The 12,264-nt window shown below is 37.9% G+C and overlaps 1 long non-coding RNA gene across 2 annotated transcripts; it reads right to left on the bottom strand.

Annotated features, from left to right (window-relative positions):
• Positions 1-8,055: 8,055 nt before the first annotated feature.
• Positions 8,056-10,037, bottom strand: LOC138914954 (uncharacterized). Of its 2 annotated transcripts, none has more exons than XR_011420657.1 (3): positions 9,793-10,037; positions 8,679-9,580; positions 8,056-8,615 (listed from the first exon to the last, which is right to left on the bottom strand). It is a non-coding gene; the product is annotated as an uncharacterized lncRNA (long non-coding RNA). The 2 variants fall into 2 exon arrangements; XR_011420656.1 differs by having other exon boundaries at positions 8,056-9,260; positions 9,318-9,580; positions 9,793-10,008.
• Positions 10,038-12,264: the final 2,227 nt, after the last annotated feature.

The raw sequence follows: 12,264 nt of genomic DNA on the forward strand, positions 1-12,264 counted from the left end.
CAGCACAAGTCATCGGGCAACGGTTGTCCATCGGTTGAGTTGGGTTCTTGAAGATTCCGCAGGGACTGCTTCACAGTCATTAAATTGGATTTCTTTTTGAGCATCGTTCGCTGTCTGCATTTTCAAGGGTTTTCCAAAAGAGATGAGAGCGGGGTATATAAACGTGTATTTTGAATACAAAAATCTATGTTCCTGGCTACTTAATATTCCCGTGGTTCGTTTTTGATTTTGAACACCGTTTTGCAGATTTTCAAGCTGTAGTCTTCACTTGCAAAGTGCGGATACAGTTCATTCACAAAACGTAAAACATACCGAGTCAATTATAACATGCCAAAAATAACCACCCCAAATCAGGATCATCATTAGCTTTGTTATTTTTGGTCTGCCAAATCCATTAACCTGTCACGCCCACCTCGTTTAAATTGCAACAACCAAAAAGGACCGAAAATCTTTTTAATTAAATTTACTTATTTTATTTTTGACTTGAAAAATGTTTGCCGTTCATTTGAGCGTATGCAAATAATGCCATAAATAAAATGGCTGTACGCCATGACCTTTCTGCCATTATACCTGATACCTCGTGAAATTAATGTAATGGGGTGTATTAAGGGTAATGTAAGAATTTATTTTAAAATACATTTGCATTAGACAATATTGGATGTTAAGAATTAATTTTCACAGCTATTAAAAGATCTGACCTTTAAACTCCACAATTTAAAGAAATATGTATTTCTAATAAGGCAATATTATCTGGTTTTATAGTAATTAAATAAATAAATTGATATTAGTGTTTACAATTTTTAATTAATTTCTACGAATTTCAATACGTTAATTTTAATCTGTAGTAAATATTCATTCATAGGGTATTTTTGTGTCTACTTAATTAATGCTGTACGTGCTTTTTTTTGGCACTGTTGCTCTGTGGTTTGTGTCATTCATTTGGCTTTTGTTCCACTTGGCTGTTACCACCCCCCTCAGTTTTCCCTGCTGTCGCTGCCATTGTGCCGAGCCTCATTTATTTTACTTACACGCATGCGATGGCAATGGCGATGCCGCCAACGTCGCGTCATTTATGACACCTTGACAGAAAAATGAGCACACACAACAGTGGCGGTGGGTTCGAGGGGGTTGGAGAGGGGTTCCACCATGTGGCAAGGGAAAAAGAGGGGCTCTCGGGCTCCAGGTGAGGTCGGTCTACGTGGGTGTCTGGGGTGCGGTTGTTGCCAAACGCACATTCATAATTTCATTTTCCTCTGAGACGTCGACGGCACCCGCTATGCCCTTGCACCTTTCTTCCATGCCCTTTTCCTCCTCATTCTATCTCTTTTGGTCAATATACCCTTAATAAAGGTCCTTAAGTTCCGAAAAAATATTTATGATAATTTAAAATTATAGCAGTAATTAATCCACCCATTGAATGTTTTTAATACAACCTTTTCAATAGATTTTATTTGTATTTATTTTAAGAATTGCATACAAATATTTTGTATGTAGGTATTTTAAAATACTACCTACCAAAAATTCAATTAAATACAAGATTTTTATTCCCTTAAGTTTTAAAAATAATTATCATAATAGTTGTTAGTTATAATACAATAATTCATAGAAAGTGTAGTCACTACGATAGCATTAATATTTTTTGTCTGCGCCTCCTGTAGAATTTTTTGTGGGTCCCATCCTCCGCCGTGTCTCTTTGTGACGCCTTATTATGCGTCTGAAATTGAAAAACTTTGTTTGCCGGCACGCTGGGGTTAACAAATAGGCTGCCTTGGCTTGGCCTTCCCCTGGGTCCCTTCGCATCTCACCCACCTCGCCCCTTTTAGTGGCAACACCCAAGAGTGCGTCACATAATTTGATGCCTTTTATGGCTTTTAATTTGTTGCCGTCGCTTCTGTGTCACTTGGCTTTTGCCTTTTCGTCTCCCCCTTCTTTTTTATTATTATTTGAATCTGCCAGTTGTCGTCGTTTTTTTAATGAATTCTTTTGGCTAATGAGCCTCAGGAAAAGCGGAAAAAGTCGGTAAAAGGCTACAGGAAAAAATAGCAAGATGGGCAACAAGTGTGCGGATTTCTCATCAGCTGATCGAATTTGCCAGCTATTCCAATTGAAAAGTGCATTAAATAACCTGTCAAGGGGAATGTTAGGTGGAAACGTAAGGGCACTATGGGTTAATGGGCGAGTCCTGTCGCGTGATCTCGTTGCTTTGATTGCCTGCTCTAGTAACGAAAATTGATTTTGCTTGTTTATTGCAAAATATTGCTTGTTATTGTTTTCCTTTCGACGTCATCTTCCCCAGCTATTGGTGTTTTTCTTGTTTTTCGGTCCCGCACGTTTACTTGAGCTCGCGTTTGGTTCGTGTTGACAAACCCCACTTGGAGTTCTTTAATATTCCAACATAAAAAGGAAATTGATTGTTTTTGTGGGTGCTGCATAATGCAACTCGTTTTTCAGCTTTTTTGTTAATTTTAGCACAGACTACTATTAAATAAAATCGTAGAAACCTAAAAACCAAACAAATAGATCATGCTAATAAAAAAACATACAACATAATAAAATGTTATTTTAGATTTTTAAAATGAAGATCTCAATTACAGCCAAAATATAAAAGGTAGTTATTTTTAAAAAGGAAACATAGTCCCAGAGGTAGCAAGCCAAAAATTAAATATTAAGAGTACCATACTCCTCACAAACAGTCTGCTAACAAGTTTCTCAATATTTGCATATTCGTATGCCATCTCACTCTGCATACATCCTGATGCGTCGCCTTACTTCTAACCATCCATCAGCTATGGAACACATTTATAAATTATGCAGTTTGCACTAAAAAGTAACAACACAAGCCAGACTCAGCCTTTTGTTGCTTGCTCAGAGAGCCTTTTGTTTATACTTTTAATAAACAACACAGAGATAGAGAGGACGAACGGAGACTCCCCAACTCATGTGCACTATATGCATTATGGAAGCCTTCCTGTTGCACCTGTCAACAGACAGAGAAATAATGTAGTTTTTATAAACTTATTTTTGGAAAATTTTAAACTCATTTAAGAGAATTTGACATTTTTATTTACATTTATTTTGGGTTTTAAAATAAATTTAATGTACTTAAAATAATTTCACAATTTGAAGTATTTCAAGATTAACAATGGTGGATCCCTTTTTGTTTGAAAATGTATAAAATGTATTATTTTGTAGACCACCTCTTGTATAAATTTGTTTGATTGAATTGCTCTTTTTCTCTCCCTGCAGTTTTGCATTTGCTGCTGCGCTACTATTTGCCATTTGCTTTTTGTTAAATTGCTTCTTTGTGTTCACGTGCTAATTTCGACGGTTTTTACCATTCGTTCTTTACTTTTTCTTTTTTCCTGCCCCCACCTATTTTTTGCATTTTTCCACTGGAGTTTTTGTTGGCCAACCTTTTGTGCCATGTGCGGCTGCTTTATTCAGTGCATTTTGTTTGCATATCAAAATGCGTGAAATGTGTGCAGGAACGATGGGTATTTCGCGGTGTATGGGGGAATAGTTTTGGATGGAATATATACCGCGGCTTTGTTCCCGTTCTGGCCCAACTTATTAGCGACGTTTCGGCCCGGCATTTCGCCATGCATAAAAATGTAAGCTCTGCCAGGGCCAGCAAAATTTATGTGCGTATAAATATACATGTGAGTAAGAGAGAAAAAATAAACGAAATTTTTACTGCCGCATTTCTTTTGGTGGTACATTTTCTTCTTCTTCAAATATGCGGGGTATTTTTTGGCTTAGCAAAAACCGCAAATTAACCTAGCCAACTAGAGCAACTGCGAGCATAAAAACATGTGGGGTATTTAGAACGACTGAGGCACTTAAGAGATACCCTATATTTCAAAAGTATACTTGTGCGGCTGTTTCATATTAAAATGTAAAATATAACAGCCTTTTATGGTAGGCTGAAAATAGAAAAGAATGAATGTAATGGCACAACTGTGTATTTTTTCTACTAAGATTAAAAGTCTAAATAACCATATATATAAGCATATATTTATTCCCTTTGAATTATATTTGTCAACCTCTAAAACCATAATTCTTTATCGTTTGTGTTTAATCCCCTGTAATTCCTCAAACGTTTTTACTTATCTCATTAAGTCCGCTTTCATGTTCGCGGCAGTGTCTCGGCCACTTTGAAACAACTCTGCCTGATCGTTGTCCTGACAACTCTGATCCCTGAAAAAGGACCCGAAAACAAAACGAGACTGGCAACTATTGCGGTGACATTTGCCGGAGCCAAAAACACTGCGATTCCCATCACCCAAATGCCAATGGTTATGCTAATGCTAAGGTGGGATATCCAGGAGGAGCATCGGCAGATCCAGGACCAAAAGCTGCCGGAGCAGCCGCAGCCAGTCAACTTTTATTTCAACTTTATGCCATTGGGCCACCATCGGACTGTAAGTGGGTTCTGTCAGCATGTGTGCGGGTCCTAAACTGAATGGCACCCCGGGTCCCACACCCTCTTGCCAAGTTCTCTGTGTGTGTGCTCACTGAGAAAACTTTTGATTATTTCGCTTTTATCCTAAATTTGAAATATATTAAATTATGATATTTCATTTTAAATATTAAAACCGTACAGAATAAAATGTATAAGTATGTTTAAATTATTCATTTTATACCAGAAGGAATGGGGCGTGAAAATCGCTAGGATTTTGTAATCTTTTATAAAGGTGTCTAAAAGTATGCAGTAAAAAAGTTATATAAGTCTTTCCAATGCATATAAGAAGTGGCATTCTGTTACATAGCTTATAAATTTCAAATATTTTATTAATTTAAGAATCAGTTCTTTCAGTGTCCATTTGAGGGGATTATGCGGCATAAGGTGGAGCACAGGACCAGAGGACTGAGAAGGGACAGGAAATGACAGGGCTGGGAAAGTCAGTGGGAAAGGACTGGGGCAGGATCAAGCGGTCAGCGGGTAGTTCTTGTTAAATTCAGGTGTGTTCCCCCCTCCCCGTGGATTCCTGCACTAACTGCATGAGCATGTGGCTGTGTGTGTGTGTGCGTCACCGTGTGTTTGTCCGAGCTAATACCTTTTTATGACCGTCATATGTTAATGCGGCTTCATTAACATTTTAATGTCGACGGTCCCAATAAAATAACACCGAAACACAAAAAAAGGCGCAAAGCAAACCCACAATCGTCGCTTAATTAAAAAATTTAATTTAAAAAAAGTAAATAAAGAGACACAAAGGAAATGGAGAGAAAGGCAAACAACAAAATACCATAATTTGATATAAAATCCGGGGTCCAAGGTTGATTTTAACTGTGAGATGTTAAAAAAATTAATATGAAAATACTTCAAATTCACATCTTCTGAATCAACATTTTTTAAACCTGATTTTATATTTTGCAATTAAAAAACCTGAAATGCTGTATCGGATGCACAATAATTACTTCGGATTTTGGTTTTCTTTGCTTCTTATTTATTTTGTTCAGAAAACGTTCCGAAAAGTTAAAAAATGTTTACTGATGCTGACCTAAAGAAGGTAGAAAAAAATGTGTTTGGTTTGAGGTGCATAATGAAGGTAAAACAGAATCCAGGAAAGAACCCATGCTTCCCACTCAAAATCCACGAGTGCGTAAGGAGTTTGACGAAAAAGTAATTTTAAGCATCGTTTAATTTTCATTTTGTGTAACTTTTTCCCATCTAACCCGCCCCTTTTGTTATCCCATAGCCTTCTGCCCCTCTACTGAAGTGTTTTTTTATAAACCTTTTTTGCTGGACTCTGTTCAATGGTCATTTGAGCAGAAAAATTCCCGTACTTTTTTAACAAAGTTAATTTTTATGCTCTTCTCTCTGATTTTACGCAGTGTTTTGCCTTCTTCTAACTTGGGTTTCTTTGCTTTTGTGGAGTTGGCTGCAATCAAACAGCAGAAATTGTTTAACAAGTATCAAGGGTTTTTTTGTTTTGCTAAAATTGTGTTTGGTTTTTTATTGAGGCCGTCAAAACGGCAAAGGCAAGGTCAAGTGACCCATTTGACTGAAGAGGCAGAAGGAAATAAAGCGGGTGGGTGGAAAGCTGACGAGGAAGAGGTTAATGATGGGTCGGGGGGTTCGGTTGTGCTAATTGCTTTGCATACGATACACCATGACGTATGCGAAATATTTGACCTTATGAACGATTACGAAACACCTGAAAAGGTTCCTAGTGCCAAATAAAATCCCAGTTTATTGTTTAGTTCTATAATATTTGCCAAGTATAAAATCCCGATCGGCAATTTTGTACAACCAACCCAAACTGACTTCCAATTTGGAAGATGTTTATCCATTTGTGGGTCGCTTTTTGGGTGACATCACGTGGGAGTAAGAGGTCCAATTGCATAGAGATAGAGGGGAAAACAAGGGTGAAGGAGGAAAACAAGAGCCCCGTGTCCTTGCTCTTACACTGATCAAGTCTGGTGCACCTTTGCCTCAATCTCAGTTGCAGTTTGGACAGAAGCAAACTGCGTTGAGGTGGGGAAAGAAGACAAGGACGGCGAGTGTGTGTGTGCGAAAGAGACGCCGACCGTGTGCCGGGCAAATGCAATTTGCATATGCATGAAGCTCTGTGGCCGACATTTTTGCAAGTGTAAAGTGTAAGAGGTGCAAATGACAGTGACCAGGGAGCAGGAAGGTCACGGGGCAAGGGAAGGACAACAGCAATGATTGTGCAAGAACAACAACCTTAGGTGGGAAGGCGCAAGAGGAAGCACAAGTTGCAAGGAGCAAAGTCCTCACTTAAAGTTCATACCTGTTCTTCAAGTATTTTCAATCCGAATCTTAGGATTGAGTCTAAATTTTAGGGAAATTATATATTATAATTTTATATATTTTGTTATATAAGAAATCTAAATGAATTTATTGCCTCTAAAGAAACATTTTTTCTTCTGAGTGCATCATGCTCATTTCGTTTCTGCCTGTTTTATGTTTGTGCTGACTAACTGTGCCACGCCCCAACCGTTTTTAATTAGTCATCTGCCCGAAATCTATATGCAAAACCGGCACCTGTTTCTATTCCGCCTTCATTTCCCTCCGCTGCCACAGTCACTGCCATTTGTATACGCATTCGGTGTACTCCCATTTGTGTTATTGTTTTTAATTTGAGAATTCTCTGGAAGTTGTAAATTCATTACTTATTCACTTGACGGGAAAAAGAATCAGGGGAGAACCAAGAGACAGAGAGAGAGCGAGGCAAAGGGAAAAGCTGAGCGCAAAAATAAATTAAAAATGTAAATTAAATTAGTAACTTCAGTGCGTCTGTCAAGTGCTCGGCTGATTTATTTGGCAGGCCAACCAAATGGCCAGTCACTGCCTCACCTCGCCCACCTTTCTTTCCCCGGGCATAATTAGGAAATCTGAAGACTTTTCTTTGGTTCCTCGCCAGCTTAACTTGACCTTCAGCAAAGTTGACCATGGCAAAGTGTGGAAAATCTTTTGGCCCAAAAGTCTTCCGAAAGTATTCGCACTTATATATACATAAACACGCATGCCGGGCGAACTTTATTGCATAAATTTTTAAATGCCAGCGAGCCAGGCGGGTGAGATATAAATGTCACAGAAAATATTGCAAGACTGTGCCATTTGTTCGCTGCCATTTCCCAGGCTTTCCCGTCCCCTTTTCCCCACACACGCACATATATCTTAACCCCCCACAGCCCCTGTTCAGCACTGTCCCGTTGCGAGTTGCTCGGTGGCTGCAATCAGCCAGCCAAACTTGGATGCTCTGGCGTCTGGCGTCAAGATAAATGCACAAGTTCATTCTCAGTTTTAGTCAAATACCCTGCCAATTTAGAAGTCTTCAGGGAGGCTAAGACTATATAAAGGGACAAATAAAAATAATATAACTATTTAATTGATCTTAAACTAAAGTGTGTTATTACTTTTGTTTAAATAAAATATCATAGCAAATTCAACTTAAACAGTTATTCCAAATATTTTATTTAGGCTTTAAAAATGTATTTTTTTAAATTTTAAAGCAATTTATAACATTTTATCTATAATTTTGTAGCACACAATTTAGCGTTAAACATTAAATTGCTCATAGAAGTAGAACTCTGTAAAATCCTACTTGATTGTGTCAAACTTGACTTGACTTGATTAATTCCTTACCGATTCCGCGAACAAAAGAAAGAACAGCATCAACATAATTAAGTTAAACTGCTGCGTAGTGCATCTGCATTTCCTGCTCCCTAATTTCCATTTTCATTCGCTTGTTTTTTTGCAGGGGCGGTATTTTTGTGTTGTTTTCGCTTTGCATGGAAAGCGGGAAAATGTTGTTGATGTTTGCTGCATACCACGAAGCATGGCTTGGCTCGGCAAGCGCATTGCATATTTGCTTTAAACTTTTGTGTCAGCAATGAAAGTGAGACGAGCGGGCGGGCGGAGAGAGTCGGGAAAAGTCGGCGGAGATGCAGATGAGTAGGAAAAACCTTGTGAGATAGACACACAGTCACAGTTGAAATCGCAGTTCCTATTGCCGTTTTACTCAGACATCAGAAAGTTGTGACATTCACGGAAACAAACAAACTCCCACACACCTTTGACGATTGTTGCTCCTGGCGAAGTTCTATATTTTTTCAGTAGTTTTTCCTGGCATTTATATGCTTGCCTTACGGAAAAGTTTCTAGCTCAGAAGAGATTATTTCAGTTGTCGCCAAGTAAGAATACTTACACGTATTTCCTGCAACATAAAAAAGAGTCCTGAGAAAGCGACCAAAATCTGCCAAACATGCTGCCTTTTAATTAACACAGTCCTCACATAATTTATAGCCCATCAAAGTGTCGACGTGCCTGCACCTGGAAAAATGCACAAATTTTAATAGATGTTGGGTAATATAAAAATTATATGTTTTAAATTAAATGCATATTGCTAATAGTGGACAATAATATCCAATTGGTTCAGAAAATTTTCTAGATTTGTATTTTCACGGTAAAATTAATTCCTTACCATAAAATCACTTTTTCCCATTTAAATTACGTTTATAAGAGCTTACATTTTTATTTAATACCTCTTTTCCCTGTGTGTCTCATTATTTATGTCAACCTGATCTGGTCCTGTGTCCATCTACGGGTAGCTTTATTCATCGCTGAATACTGTGGAAATCTGGAAATTGTGTGTCCGTGTGTAAATAAGCGGCCGACCCTTCCAAATATTTACAGTGCGTATACGTAATTTTTAATTGATTTGACCACAGTTGGCAAACAGTAAGCAGCAACAACATCGGTCACGTTGAATAATCCCATTGTTGATGGCCTGCCAATGAAAATCGAGATGAGGTGAGTAATATAGACACGAGGGAGTGGTGTGCACATAATAAGCCCAAAATGTTGTGTTTTAATTGCATATATTAAGGTCCATTTGCCATGGCATATTTTGTTTATTGAGCGCACAGTCGCTTAGACAGAGAGGGAGTGATGGTATGAATACGGGATAGCAATAACATGCTGTGCGGCTTTTGTTCCTCCGATAACCCATTGTCGCATCCCAGTCGCATGTCACATTCCATTAAATTATTCAGCTATTTGTAAAGACAATTTCATCAATTGATTGGCAGAAAATCTATTGCATGAAACCTGTGATAGGTATATAGATGCATTACCAAATAATATTTTTGGAAAAACAAAAACAATCTTCGACTCTACTAGTGGAATACGCCCTTGTTAATACTATTTAAATAATTTTTAAAATTTATCATAAAGAACATAAAATTACCATATTTTACCTATATGGCCACTTTTCGTTGTGTTCTAAATTCTATTCACTTTTAATATTTGGTGTAACTTACCCTCAATTAGCAGCAAATCAAACCTGTCCAACTGCTCCCAATTAGTTTGAACAAAGCCCACGAATTGCATGCGGACAATGTCTATAAATATAAGAAAAATAAATGCAAACAATATAAGCTTAAGAAAAACGAATACAAATCCGAATAAATATTATTCTGTAGAATACTTTCGGCAAAGAAACTTTTGTTTTCATTTAATAAGCAATTAAAATATTTATTTGGCAGCTGGCACCATGCTAATTCAATTTTCCCCAAGAGCATAATAAAAATATAGTTTTAAATATGTGCAAACTGTTAAAAACTTTAGCTCTATTAATTCTGATTTTGGTTGCCAAGAAATTCAGTCACTAGAAACTAAAGAATCAGTGTGTGAAGGGCATGTGTTGGCTGCCCTTTTTGAGACTAATTAATTTATATCAACATTTCAATGTTAAGCCAAACAAAACAATCAGCTTAATGTCCTTCAAGCCTGCCTGAATCTATGTTTATGTGTGTTGGGGTGTTTCAACATCCTTGGTATTGTGGGTACTTTTACAGGGGGCTGCTTTTGGGGTGCTTGGGAAGGTAAAAGATTTATTGTCGGTTACATTTGTCAAGAAATACATTAAATCACTGCTAAAGATCGCTACAAACCTTGAGGGATACCATTTTGCTTTAAGCATTAAGAGGAAATTCCAACAAAGGTATAGAATATAGTTATAGTTTTTGGTCAAGGGAAAAATTAAATAAAATTAAATTTTATCAAATTTTTTAAATCAAATTTATTATTAACTCGAACATTTTTTATTGTTAAAAAATTGAGTTTGCTTTTAAATTGAAGATGGCAAAGCTAACTATTCACCCAAAAAAAATTATATGATCAATTTGAAATTAGGTGAAATCAAATTTGACTTCAAAAGCGGCTTCTCATTTTTACCAGTGTAGTATACTAGTATACCAACACCAGAAATGTACCATGCGCATATCGATTTGATCCCGCGAATTTTTATTGTGTGTATTTTTGGTTCAGAGTTATTGTCGCCTCCTAGATGCCGTATTGCTTTTTATTCAATTTGAATTTATGCTTGTATTGTATCCAACTTTTTGATTTATTTAGTGGCAACCCTCGTTTGCATTGTCCCCCCATTTTATTCAAAGGATTAACATCCTCAAAGCTGCGGCTTTTACCATTTCCACACGGCGGCAGCTTTAAGCTGAGCCGTCTGCCGCCTCTTCCCTGATCCCCGCTCTAATTCCCACTCTTCTTCGAAGTCTTCTCTTCTGGTGTTTATCTTGGCCAAGAGTCTTTGGACCTGGCCCCCAATTCGGGGCGTTGGTTCCTGGTACTTGGCTCCTTGGGTCGTGTACCAAGTTGTTGTTCTTGCTCTGGAAATCTCCGAGCATGTTTGGCTGTGTCAGTGTTTGTGTATTTTGGCTGCCTGTTTGTTTGGCCAACTGTTTAACTTGGCTCTTTGGCCCCCGGGCCGCAAAAACTTACAATCGCTCGCACACAAGTTGCGTTCCGAAAAACCGAGCATTACCTCTACCTCCATCTCTACCCACTCGACGCACAGCCATTAAGCATTTTAAAGTGCCCGGAAAATTGAATTATGGTTTTATGTGTGAACACAAATCGATCATAAAACACTAATTACGCTGCCCAAACTAAGAGCGTTAGCACGCTCTTCCGGATCTCATGGCTCATGGCTCATGGCTCACGGCTGCTGGCTCAGATGGAATTAGCCACCCACTAACACCGTTGCAGACACGGCGATTAAAAGCTTAATTATCCCATTGCGACACTTCATTAGTTTCGACCAAGTCGTCCTGCCGGCGAAACTGCTTCTCATGTTCCGGCAGCAGCTCCTCCTCACTAACCGAAAACTTCTTCGCCACGTTTATTGCAATTAATTTCCTTGAGTTCAGTTTTAGTTTTAAGTGCTTCCTGGGTATGTGTGTATGGCTCCTCTCGAACGGTGAGAAAATTGTTTGGCCGTCGAATGGTATTTTTGGGGCTTTTGTCTTGCCTTTGGATGGAGTCGTGTGATACAAAATTTTTGTTTTATTTTATATTAGCGTAATAATTGAAAATTTAACTTAAACTTTTGCATGTGTTACATTTTTAACAATCTTTGATTTTTTGATTTATCTAAGAAACAGGTTTTATGGTAAATTTACAATATTTTCTAATTATTGGAAAGCTCTTCCCGCAACGGCAACGTTCCCATCACTTAAGACAGAAAATAAAATTGAAAAATCCTTAAAACATACATCTCAGCTTTCCCATTACCGGGAATCGAAAGAAAATGAAATATATTTCCTGTCCGCTGCTCAATTAAATCGGATGCCACAAGGGGAAGCACGACCTGCACCTGTCTTCCATCTCGGGCTTTTGGCTTTTGTGATATTTTGCTTTTCCCCGGCTAATGGAAATTTCCGTTAGTCCGTTGTGAAGCTTATTTTTCTTTGCGCAGCTTTTCACAGATTCAATTT

This window comes from Drosophila takahashii, chromosome 2L (assembly GCF_030179915.1).
Source record: "Drosophila takahashii strain IR98-3 E-12201 chromosome 2L, DtakHiC1v2, whole genome shotgun sequence".
NCBI lineage: Eukaryota > Metazoa > Arthropoda > Insecta > Diptera > Drosophilidae > Drosophila > Drosophila takahashii.